Below are 15,605 nucleotides of genomic sequence, written 5' to 3'. Positions count from 1 at the left end.
AAGACGGTTGCTAGGACTAGCAGCACACTCTCCTCCCAATGCTTGGCCTCTGAATGGAGGTGGTTCCCCAAGATGCAGGGCAGGTGGGCAGTCAGGCACAGAGCTGGTGCTCTGCAAGTATATTCACACCCCTGGGGCATAGCAGATGGCATTATGTAACGTCATTCTTTTGCTCAGTGTGATAATGGTCTCAGGTCAGAGAATGTCCTTGTCCTTAAGGGATGCATGGTAAAATATTAGATTGAACCATATACATGTTTCAATGTTATTCTCTCAAATCTTCCCACCCTCGCCTTCTCCCACAGAGTCCAAAAGTCTGTTCTTTATATCTGTGTCTCTTTTGCTGTCTTGCCTATAGGGTCATCATTACCATCTTTCTAAATTCCATATATGTGCCTTAATATACTGTATTGGTGTTTTTCTCTCTGACTTACTTCACTCTGTATAACAGGCTCCAGTTTCATCCACCTTATTAGAACTGATTCAAATGCATTCTTTTTAATAGCTGAGTAATATTCCATTGTGTATATGTACCACAACTTTCTCATCCATTCGTCTGCCGATGGATAGTAGATTGAGCCATATGATCATGTTGATATCTGTTCCTATTTAATATGGTTCAATATGATGTTAAGGAGTGACTTGTCATGATGTTACAACCTGCAACTGAGTTTTTTTTTTTCCTAAGATTTATTTATTTTTGATTATGCTAAGTCTTAGTTGCTGCACGTCGGTGTTCTCTAAATGCAGAGACCCGGGGCTGCTCATGCGGAACATGAACTTCTCAACAGCGGCTTCTCTTTTTGCAGATCACAGGCTTTAGGGCATGTGGGCTTCAGTAGTTGTGGCACATGGGCTTAGTTGCTCCACGGCCCAGGGATCGAACCTGGGTAGCAGCCAAGTAGGAATAAAGCCTGAGGGCAGATGCAGGCTGGCGCACTTCTGTCTCCCTCCCTGCATCCACAGCTCCTACCCAGCCCTGCCTGTAGGGGAGTGAGGGAGGGGAGGTTTGCTGGCGGGGCTCAGTGGGGTCTCTGCAGGGTTGGGGAGAGATGGTGGCCTGGGGTTCTTGGGTTGTCTGCTCCCTGGAGCCCCCACACGCTCCTGACCAGACTCAGGAATTCAGACGAGCATGGCACAGCCCATCTACGTGCATCCTCCGAAAGGGTCCTCTCAGCCCCTTGGACCTTCTGCTTCCCTGTCTCCCAGGCAGCGTCCCGCCTCTGAGCATCCTCGAGCTGCAGATCTCTGGGGCGGCTCTGCCACATCCTGTGCCCGGGACCGCTCTCGAAGCACAGGCCAGATGTGCAAATTCTGCGGCTGTGCCCAGGGCCGAGTGTAGCACAGCTCGCTTTTCTTGGAAGTCACTGGTGATTTGTTAGAAAAACAGGAAACATTGGGGCTGCCGGTGTACATTTTGACTTTTTTGTTTTTGTTTTCGAGCCGCCTTCATCCGTCTCAGTCTCAGGACGTTTTAAGGGTATTTCTGCTCCACCCAGCCTTTCAAGCCTTCCCCTTGACCTTCCTCCCCCCTGTCCCAGTCCAGTGCATCCTCTTTCTCCCTCCCTCTTGCCTTCTGCCACCTCCCCCCACCCCCAATCACTGTTGCAGGGAGGAAGCGGGTCCAGGGAACCACGGACACAGGTGCCGCATCTTAGTGATGTTGTAACTTCAGGCACGTGCTTCTGGGCAGTCTGGCTCCCCTGCACCTGCCATTCTGCTCCTACCCCGTCCCCCAGCTTTATCGTGGTGGTTAGACAGAAAGCAGAGTGGGCTCTGCCCACGGGGACCTGCTGGGGCAGCTGTCCTCCTGCTGACACTGGGGGGCGATGTGGCTGGGACAGGAAGTCCTTCATTCCCCATGGATCAGACTAGGGCTGGAGGGGTCCTCAGAAGTCATTTTATCTATGGAGATACAGAGGCTGGGAGGGACCTCTCCAGGGCCCCCAGGTTGGATGCCTTGATTAAACAGGAAGAACGGGGAGGGGATGAGGAGGCCTGGGTCCCGCTCTTCCCCAGGTCATCCCCTCCCTGACTGTGTCTCAGAAATGCAGGGGCAGGGGCTGTGGTCATTCTGTAAATTGTGTTTGCATGCTAAGTTGCTTCAGTTGTGTCCGACTCTTTCTGACCCCATGGACTATAGCTGGCCAGGCTCCTCTGTTCATGGGATTCTCCAGTCAAGAATACTGGAGTAGGTTGCCATGACCTTCTCCAAAGGATCTTCCCGACCCAGGGATTGAACTGGGTGTCTCTTATGTCTCCTGCATTGGCAGGTGGGTTCTTTATCACTAGTGCCACCTGGGAAGCCCAGTTTGTACATTGAGAGATGGTTAAAGCACCAGAAAGCGTTTCTGCTTCCCAGTGTCCCTTGGTGAGTTTTTTTTCCAGGCCTCATCTTGGCAGAGGTGAGCTTCTGAGCATGCCTGGTTCTTGGTTTAGAGGTGTACTTGAACGTTCTTGCTCTCCGTTCCTCATCCCTTAAGGTACCATGATGGAGAGGCCTGTCTCCTATTTTATGGTTGAAGAAACTGAGGTCCAGAAAGGTTATGTAACTTGACCACTGTCCTCCACTCTGCAGGCAGCCCCTCGAGGCGAGACCTTTCTGCCCTGGGAGGCGCCCCCCTCCCCCACCATTGCTGGACTTTGCCCTGGGTTCTCACCTTTGCACCACGCCTGCAGTGGGGCCTCCCCTTCTCCGGGGGCTGCCCTTCTGAAGTCATATGAGAAGTGTGATATGAGAGATGAGAAACTCCCCAAACCTCTCAGGGGTGTTGTTTGAAAAGGCATTAAACTGTCCAGAGAGAGATAAGAATGGTAAAACAGAGACTAAGATGGGAACCAGTCTGAGAAACTGAAAGACTATTTAGGGAGCTTCCCAGAAGAGAAGCGGTTTTGAGGAATTCTGGAGCTCAGGAAGGACAGTGGACAGGAACGTGGCCCCTCCTCACACGGGGACTCCTGATCATCCTGGGGCTACAGCTGACTCCGTGGGGAAGGGGGGCCCTTCCCTTCCCCTCCCTCCTCTGTTGCCCACATTCCCATTCCCCCTGGTCCCATAGCTGCTGGGGAGCAGAGACTCTTATCCAGGGGTCTGTGAATTGGGATGAGAAAAATGAGACATCCTTATTGTCACCCGCCTCTAACTGAAGTTGAGTGTTTCCTGCCGTGATGAATGTAGGCAGCAAACTAGAGTCATATTAGTAGCTCCCGTGACTTGGTCACCAGTAGAAATCCAGATGTTTTCATATCGCTTTGCAGTTCTTATAGGTACCGCAAACATCGTTTACACCTTTTACTACTTCAAAGTGATACTAATGATTTGACCCACTGTTGGATCTTGTTATTTAATGTGCAATGAGAAGAACAAATATAATCCTGTCTGATTACTAAAAGTCTGATTACTGAAAACAATTGACAATTATATTTCCATGCAGTTCATTTCCTTTGCAGTCCCATGTATTTTATTTTGTGTGTTTAAAACATTATTGTGAAGGGGGATGTCTGTGGACCTCTGCAAATTGCCAAATGGCTCTAGGGTGTAACACAGTTAAGGAGTCCCACTATCAGAGCATTTAGGTAAAAAATTCTAGGTGTTGGGGACTCCCTGGGTATCCAGTGGTTAAGACCTCACCTTCCAATGCAGGAGCTAAGATCCTGTATGCCTGGTGGAAAAAAAAAACACACACAAAAAATATAAAGCAGAAGCAATATTGTAATAAATTCAATAAAAGACTTCAAAAATGGTCCACATCAAAAAATCATAAAAAAAAAAAAATTCTAGGTGTTACCTGACAGCTAAGGAGGGCTTTGGTGTTCTGCAGACATGATTTGGCATCCTTGCTGTAGACCCTGAGAAAGTCACTTTATCTCTCAGAGTCATAGTTTCCTTATTGTAAATGGAGGTAGAAGAAAGTCTACCTTGAAGGATTGTTTTACGTGCAAATGCCAGGCAGGCAGTGGGAAGCATGATGGGTAGTAGCTGGGGACAGTGGCAGTGGTTGATTCAAGCCCATAAGACGCAAGCAGGATTCTCTTTTATTACAGAGGAAATTCCAAGCTAAGTTCACTTCTTCTTATCTCTCATACAGAAGGGAAAACTTTACACCTGGCTAATGCCTTTCATCTTTTTCTTTTGCTCTGGACTGGGAGCAGGTAGTCCTCAGGTATCCAATATGAATCCTGGTCCCTAAATTGAAGTATTCAAGAAATAACCGTGATACATCCCTGCAATGGAATATTTTTCAGTCATGAAAAGAAATAAGTACTCTTACATGCTGCAACATAGATGCACTTAGAAAACATGCTAAGTAAGTGGAAAAAAGTCAGATGCCGAAGAGCACATACTGGGAACTTCCCTGGTGGTCCAGTGGTTAAAGATTCTGTGCTTCCAATGCAGGGGACACAGGTTCGATCCTTGGTTGGGGAACTGGGATCCCACATGCTACATGGCACGGTCAAAAATAAAAAGGACTGCATACTGTATGATTACGTTTCTATGAAAAGTCTAGAATTCCAGAATAAGGAAGCTCATAGATACAGAGAGTGGATGAGTGATTGTCAGATGATAGGGGAGCAGAGAATGGGGAGTGATTGCTAATAGACATGCGGTTTCTTTTTGCAACGTTGAAAATTTTCTAGATTTAGATCGTGTTGATGGGTGTACGACATGGTGAATATACTGAAAACCACTGAAGTGTGCCCTTTAAAATGATGAATTTTATGTTATGTAAATTATATACTGTGACTCAGTGGAATTTATTCCTTGTATGCAGGCTGGTTCAATGTGTGAAAATCAGTTAATGTAATCCATTACATCAATAGGCTAAAGAAGAAAAATCATATGATTATCAATAGATACAGAAAAAGTACTCAACAAAATCTAACATCCATTCACGATCAGTTCTCTCAGCAAACTAGGAATAGAGGGGAATTGTTCTCAACTAGGTAAAGAATATTTACAAAAACTCTACATCTAACTTCATACTTAAAGGTAAAAAGCTAGTTCTCTCCCTAATATTAGAAATGAGGTAAGGCTCTCCCTTCTTATTCTTTTTATTCACTAAAAGTCATAGCTAATGCAGTAAGACATAAAAGGAAATAAAAGCTACACAGAATGGGAAGAAAGAAATAAAACTGTCTTTGTTTACATGTGACATGATTGTCTATGCAGATAATCCCAAAGAATTAACAAACTCTTGGAACTAATAAGCTACTGTGGGAAAGTTACAGGATACAAGATTTATCCAAAGAAATCTATTGTTTTCCTGTGTGCCAGCAATGAGCTACTAGAATTTGAAACTAAAAATAGAATGCTGTTTACATTTAGCACCAAAAAATTTGCACAAGATCTACATGAGGGAAACTACAAAAGTCTGATGAATGAAGTAAAGGAAGATCTAAATAAATGGAAAGATAATCCATGTTCATGGATAGGCAGACTCAATATGCCAGTTCTTCCCAACTTAATCTATAGATTTAATGCCATCCCCATCAAAATTCGAAAAATTTACTGATTCTAAAGTTTATATGGAAAGGTAGTGTAAAACAAACTAACAAATCAGCATATACAGGTGAAAGAACAGGCAGACAGATCAATGAAACAGAATAGAGAGCCTAAAATATAACAACTGATTTCTGACAAAGAAACAAAGGCAATTCAATGGAGAAAGGATAGTTTTAAAACAAATGGTGCTGGAACAATTGGACATGCACATACAAAAAAAGAAAAATAATCTGTATATGTACCTTGTTGTTGCATAGTCCCTCAGTCATGTCTGACTCCTGCAACCCCATGGACTGTAACCCACCAGGCTCCTCTGTCCATGGGATTTTCCAGGCAAGAATACTGGAGTAGGTTGCCATTTCCTTCTCCAGGGGATCTTCCTGACCCAGGGATTGAACTGCTGTCTCCTGCTTTGGCAGGCCGATTCTTTACCACGGAGTCCCTGGTGAAGCCGATATACATACCTTAAACCTTTCAAAAAAATTAACTCAAAATGGATCATAAACCTCAAGGCAAAATGAAAAACTATAAAACTCCTAAATGATAACAAGAGAAAACCTAGATTACCTTGGCAATGAGTTTTTAGATATAATACAAAAAGCATGATACATAAAAAAAAAATTTGATGAGCTGGACCTCTTGAAAATTAAAAACTTCTGCTGTGTGAAAGACAGTGTTAAGAGAAGGAAGAGACTAGCCACAGACCGGGAGAAAGTATTTGCAAAACATTTATCTGATAAAGGACTTATATCTAAAATATACAAAGAATTCTTAAAACTCAACAATAAGAAAATAAACAGCTCAATTGAAAAGTAGGCAAAAGATCGCAACTGCTCACAAGAAGATAGACAGATGTCAAATACGCATATAAAAAAATGCTCAACATCGTATATCATTGGGGCTTCCCAGGTGACTCAGACAGTAAAGAAACTGCCTGCAATGCAGGACACCTGGGTTCCATCCCCTGGAGAAGGGAATGACTACCCACTCCAGCATTCTTGCCTGGCTAATTCCATGGACAGACGAGCCTGGTGGGCTACAGTCCATGGGATCGCAAAGAGTCAGAGACAACTGAGCGACTAACACTTTCACTTTTTCTTTTCGTATATCATTAGGGGATTGGAAGTTAAAACAACGAGGAGATACAAGTACATACCTATTAGAATGGCTAAAAAAAACCCAAAAAACTGATCCCACTATATGCTAGTAAGGATTTAGAACAATAGGAACTCTGAATCATTTCTGGTAGGAATGCAGAATGGCACAGCTACTTTGAAAGACAGTTTGGCGGTTTCTTAGAAAGCAAGCTAAGCCTTGCCGTCGTGCTTCTAGATATTTACTCGAGTTGAAAACTTACGTCCACACACAAACTTGCAAGTAAATGTTTATAACAGCTTTATTCTGATTGCCAAAAATTGGCAAGGTGTCCTTTGGCGAGTGAATAGATAGACAAACCAGGAAACATTCATAGAATGGAATATCTTTTTAGTAATAGAAAGAAATGAAAGAAAATGAAAAGAAATAGAAAGAAATGAGCTATGAAGCCATGAAAAGACGTGGAGAAAACTCAGATGCATGTTGCTATGTAAAAGAAGCCAGTCTGAAAAGTCTACGTAAGATAAAAGGCCAACAGCATGACCTTCTGGAAAAGGCAAAACTCTAGAGACAGTAAAAAGATCAGTGGTTGCCACGGGGTGGGGGGGGGGGAGGATGAGAGCTGGGGATTTCTAGGGCAATGAAACTATTCTGTGTGATACTGTAATGGTGGATACATGACCTTTTGTGTTTGGCAAAATCGTAGAATGTACAACACCAAGAGTGAACCCTAATGTAACTAACCTGTGGACTTTAGTTATTATAATACTGTTGGATAAATACAGGTTCATCAGTTGTAACAAATATACTGCACTAATGGGAGATATTAATAATAGGGGAAGCCCTGGGGAGAGGTGGGGCAGACAGGGGGATATATGTGAAGTCTCTACTTTCTGTTCAATTTTCCTGTAAACCTCAAACTCCTCTAAGAAAGTTAAAGTTTATAGAAAGAAAAAAAAATTAAAAAATTTTATTGGAATACAGTTGCTTTACAATGTTGGGTTACTTTCGCTATACAGCACAGTGAATCAGCTATAGGTGTACGTATCAGTTCAGTTCATTCACTCAGTCGTGTCCAACTCTTTGCGACCCCATGGACTGCAGCACACCAGTCTTCCCTGTCCATCACCAGCTCCTGGAGCTTGCTCAGACTCTTGTCCATCAAGTCGGTGATGCCATCCAACCAGCTCATCCTCTGTCATCCCCTTTTCCTGCCTTCAGTCTTTCCCAGCATCAGGGTCTTTTTCAATGAATCAGTTCTTCGCATCAGGTGGTCAAAGTATTGGAGCTTCAGCCTCTGCATCAGTCCTTCCAATGAATATTCAGGACTGATTTCCTTTAGGATTGTCTGGTTGGATCTCCAGGTGTACATATATCCCCTCTATTTTTTTTGCCATTTCTTGATCTTCAACTGAAACCCAGCTGTGAGCCCCACTCCTCCTGCCAGGAACTGTCCAGTAGCTCAGAGTTTTTACGCTTTCCTGCTGCAAACCTTCCCCAAGGGGGTTACCTTTTTAGCATGGGGACAGAGCCCGGGGAGGGAACCGTGTCCAGAAGGAAAGATATCAATAGTGGTGTAATATCAAACACAGCCCTGTGTTAGTAATTTGTGGCCTTAGGAACAGCTCCTGGAAAGCCTGGGTTCTGACCCGAATCTCTCCCTTTAGCCTCTGTTAGAGGAAATACTGGAGGAAGCAGGTTTCCTAGGCAACCTGCCCCGCATCGTGGGTGGCCAGTATGACTCAATCCACACCACCCTCCCAGTACTGACTCATTGAGAAGTTACAAGAGGTGTGATTTCCCCTCCAGGCCTGAGGAATATCCCGGGTGTCTCTGGTGTCTCGTAGGGTCACAGCTTCAGGATTACATATTTGGGGTGGGGCCTTAGGTGTCTTGCACACTCACCCAACTGTCCTGGGAGACTCCGCCCCGGTCTTGCACCAGGAGCTGGGGTTAGAACCGTGTGCATGAAGGACGGGCCACTGTCGGAGGAAGCGCAGACGATGGGGAAGCAGAGGGGGAGGGGATGGGCACCCAAACCAGCCTGACGTCTAGAGGCAAAGCGACCTTGTAAGAGGAAGACAGAAGAATGTCTGTTAAGAGCCACATTGTAATGGAAAGGAGTCTGAACAAGAATAGACGCATATGTATGTATCACTGAGTCACTTAGCGTGCACCTGCAGCTAACATAACATTGTAAATCGACTAGACTTCAGTTAAAAAAAGAAAGGAATCTCAGGGTTTGGGGGAAGGTACAGTAAAAAAAAAAAAAGCCACATCAAAAGCAGGGAAGATGGTGGAAATGTTTTGAGTGGAGGGAACACAGGCAGGAAGAAGTCTCTAAGGGAGAAGAAAGGTGGGGGTGTGAGACTGGCCCAGGAGGAAGGGCCCAGACCCCTCAGAGGCTTGTAAGCAGGGTTGGGGGTTAAACTTTGCTTTAAGGCAGCGGAAAACCATTCAAAAGCTTAGGCAGCAGGGAGGGAATGATAGTTAGATATGCAATTCTGCTCTGATTCTGTGAGTTTAAGAAGAAAATGTGGAGGGTGGGAAAGGGTGTGTTATATAGGTGTGTAAATGCATCAACCAGACTGGAAGGATAACAGGCCACCCTGAGCAGAGAGTGTGTATCTTTGAAAAGGAAAAGTGGGGTGCAGATGTTGTAGCCACGTGTTCTGGGAAACAAACTCACTCAGAAGGACAATGCAGATAGTGGAGTGCAGATTATTACACCGGCGGGCCCAAGGCAGAGTCTCTTCTTAGCCAAGGACCCCGACCAGTTTTTGTGAAAACCTTATATACCCTAAGTATATAAGGTTCCCTGAAACTAGTCTGAACAAAGGAAAAAGAAAGATACAATCAAAGTTAACCCATGATCATATGCCGTAAGCCTAGGTAGTTAACATTGGACAACAGTTATCAATAGGTCTGTGGTCATACCCCAATAAGCATAATAGAATGTATGCTTCTATTCGGTTACATAGATAATTAGGGTATTCTTTTAGCAAAGGAGAGCCCTGGGGCTCTTCCTTCCCGGGGCCTGGTTTTCCAGTTGGTATGTCCTTTCCATAGGTACTGGGCATAAAGCTCAAAGTCCATAGTCCAGCCCAAAATGGGAGTCCTGCTTTCAAGATAGAGCCTGTTCTGTTTCCTCCTTCACAGGTAGCTGGTCAGGCTAAGAAAGCTTTCTAGATTTATTCTAGACACTTATATATAGTGTGAGTTTTAAACTATTTTTATTGAGGTACTTTAAAAAAAAATGTCATTTATTTATTTGGTTGTGCCAGCACACGGGATCTTTGATCTCTCTTTAGGCATGTGAGATCTTTAGTTGTGGCATACGAACTCTTCTTTGCAGCATGTGGAATCTAGTTCCCTGACCAGGGCTGGAACCCAGGGCCCCTGCATTGGGAGCTCGGAGTCTTAAGCCACTGGACCACCAGAGAAGTCCCTGGGGTTTGGTTTATCATATAGTGAAATGCACAAGTTTTATTGTACAGTTTGATGGGTTACAGAAAATATGTACACCTATGTAACCTGTACTCCTGTCAAAATACAGAACATTTTCATCATCCCAGGAAGTTCTCTCATGCCCATTCCTGGTCATCTCTCCTTACGCCTTCCAGGGACAACTACTATTTTGATTTATTTCACTACAGATTAGTTTTGCCTGTTCTAAAACTTAAATGGAACCATAGAACATCTATTTTGTGTGTGTGTCCAGATTATTTGCACATTTTTATTATTCATCCATGTTGTTACACACATTCGTAATTTGCTCTTTTTAATTCCTTCCCTCACCAAGTAGTAATGGATCATATAAATGTATCAAATGATTGGTTTATCCATTCTCTTCCTGGTGGATCTGGTTGTTTTTAGTTTGAGACTATCATGATTTATCTATATTTTTTAAATAAAGAGTTTTTATTTAATTACTTAGTACCCATTCATTCGTTCATTTGGCTGTGGTGAGTCTTAGTTGCGTCATGCGGAATCTTTGGTTGCAAGACACAGATTCTCTTATATGTGGTGCCCAAGCTCAATAGCTGTGGTGCACTGGCTTAGTTGCTCCGTGGCATGTGGGCTCTTCCTGGACCAGGGATCGAACCCATGTCTCGTGCATTGGCAGGCGGATTCTTTGCCACTGAGCCACCAGGGAAGCCCAGAAATCCACTGTCTTTTGAATTATTTTTCTTTTCAGAGAAGGTGGTGTTCCTCTCTTGCTGCTTTTAAGACTTTTCTTTTCTCTTCAGTTTTTCAGAGTTTGATTGTGTTGGGTCTTGGTGTGTATTTCTTGGCTCTGTTTGTTTGGGATTCACACAGTTTTTTGAATCTGTTGTTTTATGTATTTTGCCAAATTTGCCAAGTTTTCAGCCATTATTTCTTGGCGTACTTTTTTAGCTCTGTCCTCTACCACTGGGACTCAGATGATAAGAATGTTAGATCTGTTTGTATAGCCACATTTCCTTGAGGCTCTGTCCATTTTTCATTTGATTTCCTGTCTGTCGGTCAGATCGGATAACGTTATTGTTCTGTATTCAAGTTCATCGGTTCTTTCCTTTATCCCCTCCATTCTGATGTTGAACTCATCCACTGAGCTTTTTTATTTCAGTTATTATATATTTTCAGTTCCATTTGGTACTTAATTTACCTCTTGTATTTCTTTGCTGAGACTTCTAGTTTTCATGTGTTTATAATCATTCATGGAAGCATTTTAAATGATGATTGCTTTAAAATCTTTTTCAGATATTTTTAATGTCTGTCGTTTTGGGGTTGGCATCTACTGATTGCCTTTTCTTATTCATTTTAAGATCTTCCTTATTCTTTATGTGACTAGTTACTTTGTATCGCAATCTGGACATTTGGGGTATTTTGTTATAAGAGTTATAAGGTGCTGGATCTTATTTAAACATCTGCTTTGTTGACTTTCTCTCCAACATGTTCCTGAAAGGGAAAGAGGGGCAGGGCTGGGGGGTGGGGTGAAGGAACCACCTTTTTACTGCCAGGTGAGAGTATAAATCCAGGTTCCATGCTTAGCTTCCATTAACATTGAGGAGGTGCGCCCTTATTACCACTGGCTGCTGCTGCTGCTGCTAAGTCACTTCAGTCGTGTCCAACTCTGTGCGACCCCATAGACGGCAGCCCACCAGGCACCTCTGTCCCTGGGATTCTCCAGGCAAGAATACTGGAGTGGGTTGCCATTTCCTTCTCCAGTGCATGCATGCATGCTAAGTCGCTTCAGTCGTGTCCAACTCTGTGCGACCCTACAGACAGCAGCCCACCAGGCGCCCCTGTCCACAGGATTCTCTAGGCGAGAATACTGGAGTGGGTTGCCATTTCCTTCTCTACTGGGTGGAGTGGGAATTCTGGCTTCACAATTAGGCCTCCACTGATACCTCCCTTGCTGGGCGGGGCAAGGGTGCATCATTACTACTCCACTGATACCAAATGGGCTTCCCAGGTGGCGCTAGTGGTAAAGAACCTGCCCACCAATGCAGGAGACCTAAGAGACACGGCTTCGATCCCTGGATCAAGAAGATCCCCTGGAGAAGGGCATGACAAATCCACTCCAGTATTCTTGCCTGGAGAAATGAAGGTGGAGGGGGCTTATTACTACCAGTGTGGATACAAGACCTGGCTCCCTACTTGGCTTTCTCAGATACCACCTGTGGTTGGGGAGGGGTTGGGGTACCTCATGACAGTCTGGCCAGAACTAACAAATCATATTCTGGTAGCTCACTCAGTAAAGAATCCGCCTGCTAATGCAGGATACCTGGATTCGATCCCTAGGTTGGGAAGATCCCCTGGAAAAGGAAATGGCAACCCACTCCAGTCTTCTTGCCTGGAAAGTCCTTTGTACAGAGAAGCCTGGCGGGCTCAGTTCCATGGGGTCACAAGAGTCAGACACAACTTAGCAATTAAACCACTACCACCATTTATGAATGGGATAGAGAGAGAAGGACAGAGCTTTTTCATATATAATTGGGCAAAAGTTGAAAGAGCATAAAAAGAAGGCAGAAGAAGATGAGCATGCTGGTGACTGAGAACAATCACCTGCTGGTGATTAATGGAGAGAAGATTGGTAGTAAGTGGTCTTGGTTCTGAGAGGGAAGAAAAGATGTTCAAGGGATGATATAATGAATTAGACAATCTGTCTCAAATTTATTCCAATAGCAGAGCATCTGGAGGTCTCAGTGTTCCGTAAAATCTTCTCTGCCCAAAACTATGAAATATTTGTGTCTGTTTTACAAAGTGGAAATGGTTTTGCAGAAAGTGAGCAGCTGTAATGAATGCGATTTGTCACAACCACAATCTTTTTCCACATCCAAAAAAAATCAGAAATCTGCCAGTATATGTGTAATTGGCCTTTCTGGAGTCTCTACATTTGCATTCATTTGCTGTTTTATTACTCCTTGAGTATTTGCTGGCAAACAAGACAGGCTCTGAATTTGAAAGGCGGCAGGATTAAACAGGGGCTTCCCACATGGTGCTAGTGGTAAAGAACCCTCCTGCATTAGCAGGAGATGTAATGAGATGCAGGTTTGATCCCTGGGTTGGGAAGAGGGCATGGCAGGAGGGCATGGCAACCCACTTCAGTGTTTTTGTGTGAAGAATCCAATGGACAAAGAAGCTTGGCAGGCTACAGTCCATAGGGTCACAAAGAGTCGGACACAAACTGAAGCAACTTAGCATGCACGCAGGATTAAACAGTCTCCAAGGCCAGGTGCCCATGGTTTAGCCCAGGAATCCATAGAATTTGGTTGCTGCCTGGAGTCTATGCCTTGGTACATTCTTATAGTCTGTTTCTGGTTCCCCATCTTGGCAGTAATTTCTGTTTGCCCGTCTCCAGCTCCTTTATGTATACAGAGAAGGTAAATTGCCTAGATCATGCCAAGAAAAGACAAGCCTCACTTACCAGGGAGAGAAAGCTCTGTGCCTCAGTCTCCTCATCTGTAAAATGGGAAAATGGGGGAAAGAGTATATCTACCTCAAACAGATTCAGTGAATTAATTTACTGAAAGCACCTAGACAGTGCTGGCACATAGTAAGCCCTCAGTTAGCATTAGCTGCTGTTATAATTATTACATACAAAGGCAATATAATGCATCTTACTGTCTTTCAGTATTCTTCCAGATGATTACTTGGGTAGAAGGGAGTCAGATAGACCTGGTTTCAAATTCTGCCTGAACTGCTTGCAGTTGTATGATCATGGGAAGGTCATTTAGCCACCAGGGACTGCATTTGCCTCCTCCTTGTATGTTCAGAGTTTTATGAGGTTATTCAGAGTAAATGAACTCAAGGCTTCAAGCCCTAAGCACAGTATCTGTCATGGAGTCACTGCTGCAACCTGTGAGCATCTTTCTTCTTCCCTCCTCCATTCCTCATTCCATCTCTTCTTGGTCTGAACCACAACTCGGTCTTCCTGGAAATCCTTGTGCCCTTTCCTTGGTAAAGAAGAGTGTGAGCGAAGCTGGGAAGTAGCAAAGGCTTATCTCTGCCCTCTTGGCCATTCTCCCCTTTTTGCACACTTCCCCTTCATCCGGCCCCTGCCCTCCCACGGCACCACCGCCTACCTTTTCACACGTCCTCCCTCTCCCGGCCCTAGAGCCATTCTGCTGCCCACTGTCCACCGTCACTGCCGTCACAGGCCCATTTGTTGGCTAAATGTCCCTTCAGGAATCTTACATTCTTGAAAAATAAGTGAGGACAGAGGAAGTGAGCCACCGCCCTAACCAAGGGAGAATGAATCACTGACAGGATTTAGGCAATTTTTGTGCAAGATGGCTTCCAGGGAAGCCTCAGATGATAACACCGAGGTGAAACCATGTACCCAGCCCGTTGGGTGTCTAGAGCACAGTAGAGATAACTTCCTGCGAACACGGTGTAGGCGCTGGCGTGGGCTCTGGAGTACGGCCAAGGTGGGCTGTGCTTACAGCTCAGGCTATAAGAACGATGACCACGGGAATGTGTCCACGTAAACAGCTCACCCTCCCTGAACTGCAGGAATTGTACCTAACTGTGAGTATGCCGTGGGGTCACTGTGATCATTAAACTAGATAGTCACGGGGAAGTACCAAGCCTGGGACCTGACATGGAACAGCCGCTCCGTGGTAGGCAGTCTGTTCTCTTTCCTTCTCTCCTGTTCTCTAGGCTGAAACTGATCGACAGTTGACGTTCCTATGTGATATCACAAAAATGTCGATTAATTCTTCTTTTTTCCTCACTCTTTTTAAAAATTGCAGTAAAATGCTATGACATAAACTTTACTACTGTAACTGTTTTTAAGTGTATGGTTTCATAGTGTTTTTTCACATTGCTGTGCAACTGACCTACAGAACTCTCTTCATCTCGTAAAACTAAAACTCTGTACCCATTAAATAACCACCACCCCGTGCCCTCTCCCCGAACACCTGGAAACCACCATTGAACTTTCTGTCTCTACAAATTTGACTACTCTAGAGCCTCACAGAAGTGGAACCATACAGTGTTTGTTTTTTTGTGACTGGCTTATTTCACTTGGCGTGATGTCCTCAAGACTCATCCGTGATGGAGCACATGACAGAGCTTCCTTCCTTTTTAAGCCTGAATACTACCCCATTGTATGTGTGGACCACACATAACGTCTGATATCCATTTGTCTGTCCATGGATGTATGGGTGGCTTCTACATTTGGCTATTGTAAATACTGCTTCAGTGAACATGGGTGTACAATAATATGTTCCGGTCTCTGCTTTCAGTTCTTTTGGGTATATGCCAAGAAGTAGAATTGCTGGATCATGTGATAATTCTATTTTCAATTTTTTGAGCAATCAGCATGCCATTTTCTATAGTGGCTGCCCCATTTTACTTTCCCACCAACAGTGCACAAGGGTTCCAATTGCTCCACATCCTCACTAACACTTATTTTTGTTTTTCATAATGACATGCTAATGGGTGTGCAGTGGTACTCACTGTGGCTTTGATGTGGATTTCCCTAATGGTTAGTAATGTTGAGCATCTTTTCATGTGC

The 15,605-nt window shown here is 44.3% G+C and overlaps 1 protein-coding gene across 4 annotated transcripts in view; it reads left to right on the top strand.

Moving 5' to 3' along the window:
- PIK3R5 (phosphoinositide-3-kinase regulatory subunit 5) overlaps positions 1 to 15,605 on the top strand; it is a 74,903-nt gene that overhangs the window by 21,109 nt on the left and 38,189 nt on the right. The window contains exon 1 of one of the 4 annotated variants that reach the window (XM_043903821.1): positions 14,370 to 14,614. The exons of the other annotated variants lie outside the window; for them this stretch is intronic. The gene's annotated coding sequence lies outside the window, so the exon portion shown is untranslated. Of the gene's footprint in view, positions 1 to 14,369; positions 14,615 to 15,605 lie in introns of those variants that run through there. 4 annotated transcript variants of the gene reach the window in all.

Source organism: Cervus elaphus, chromosome 5 (assembly GCF_910594005.1).
Source record: "Cervus elaphus chromosome 5, mCerEla1.1, whole genome shotgun sequence".
In the NCBI taxonomy this organism is placed as follows: domain Eukaryota; kingdom Metazoa; phylum Chordata; class Mammalia; order Artiodactyla; family Cervidae; genus Cervus; species Cervus elaphus.
Note: the sequence above shows the minus strand (reverse complement) of the source record. Positions and strands in the feature narration are given on the sequence as shown.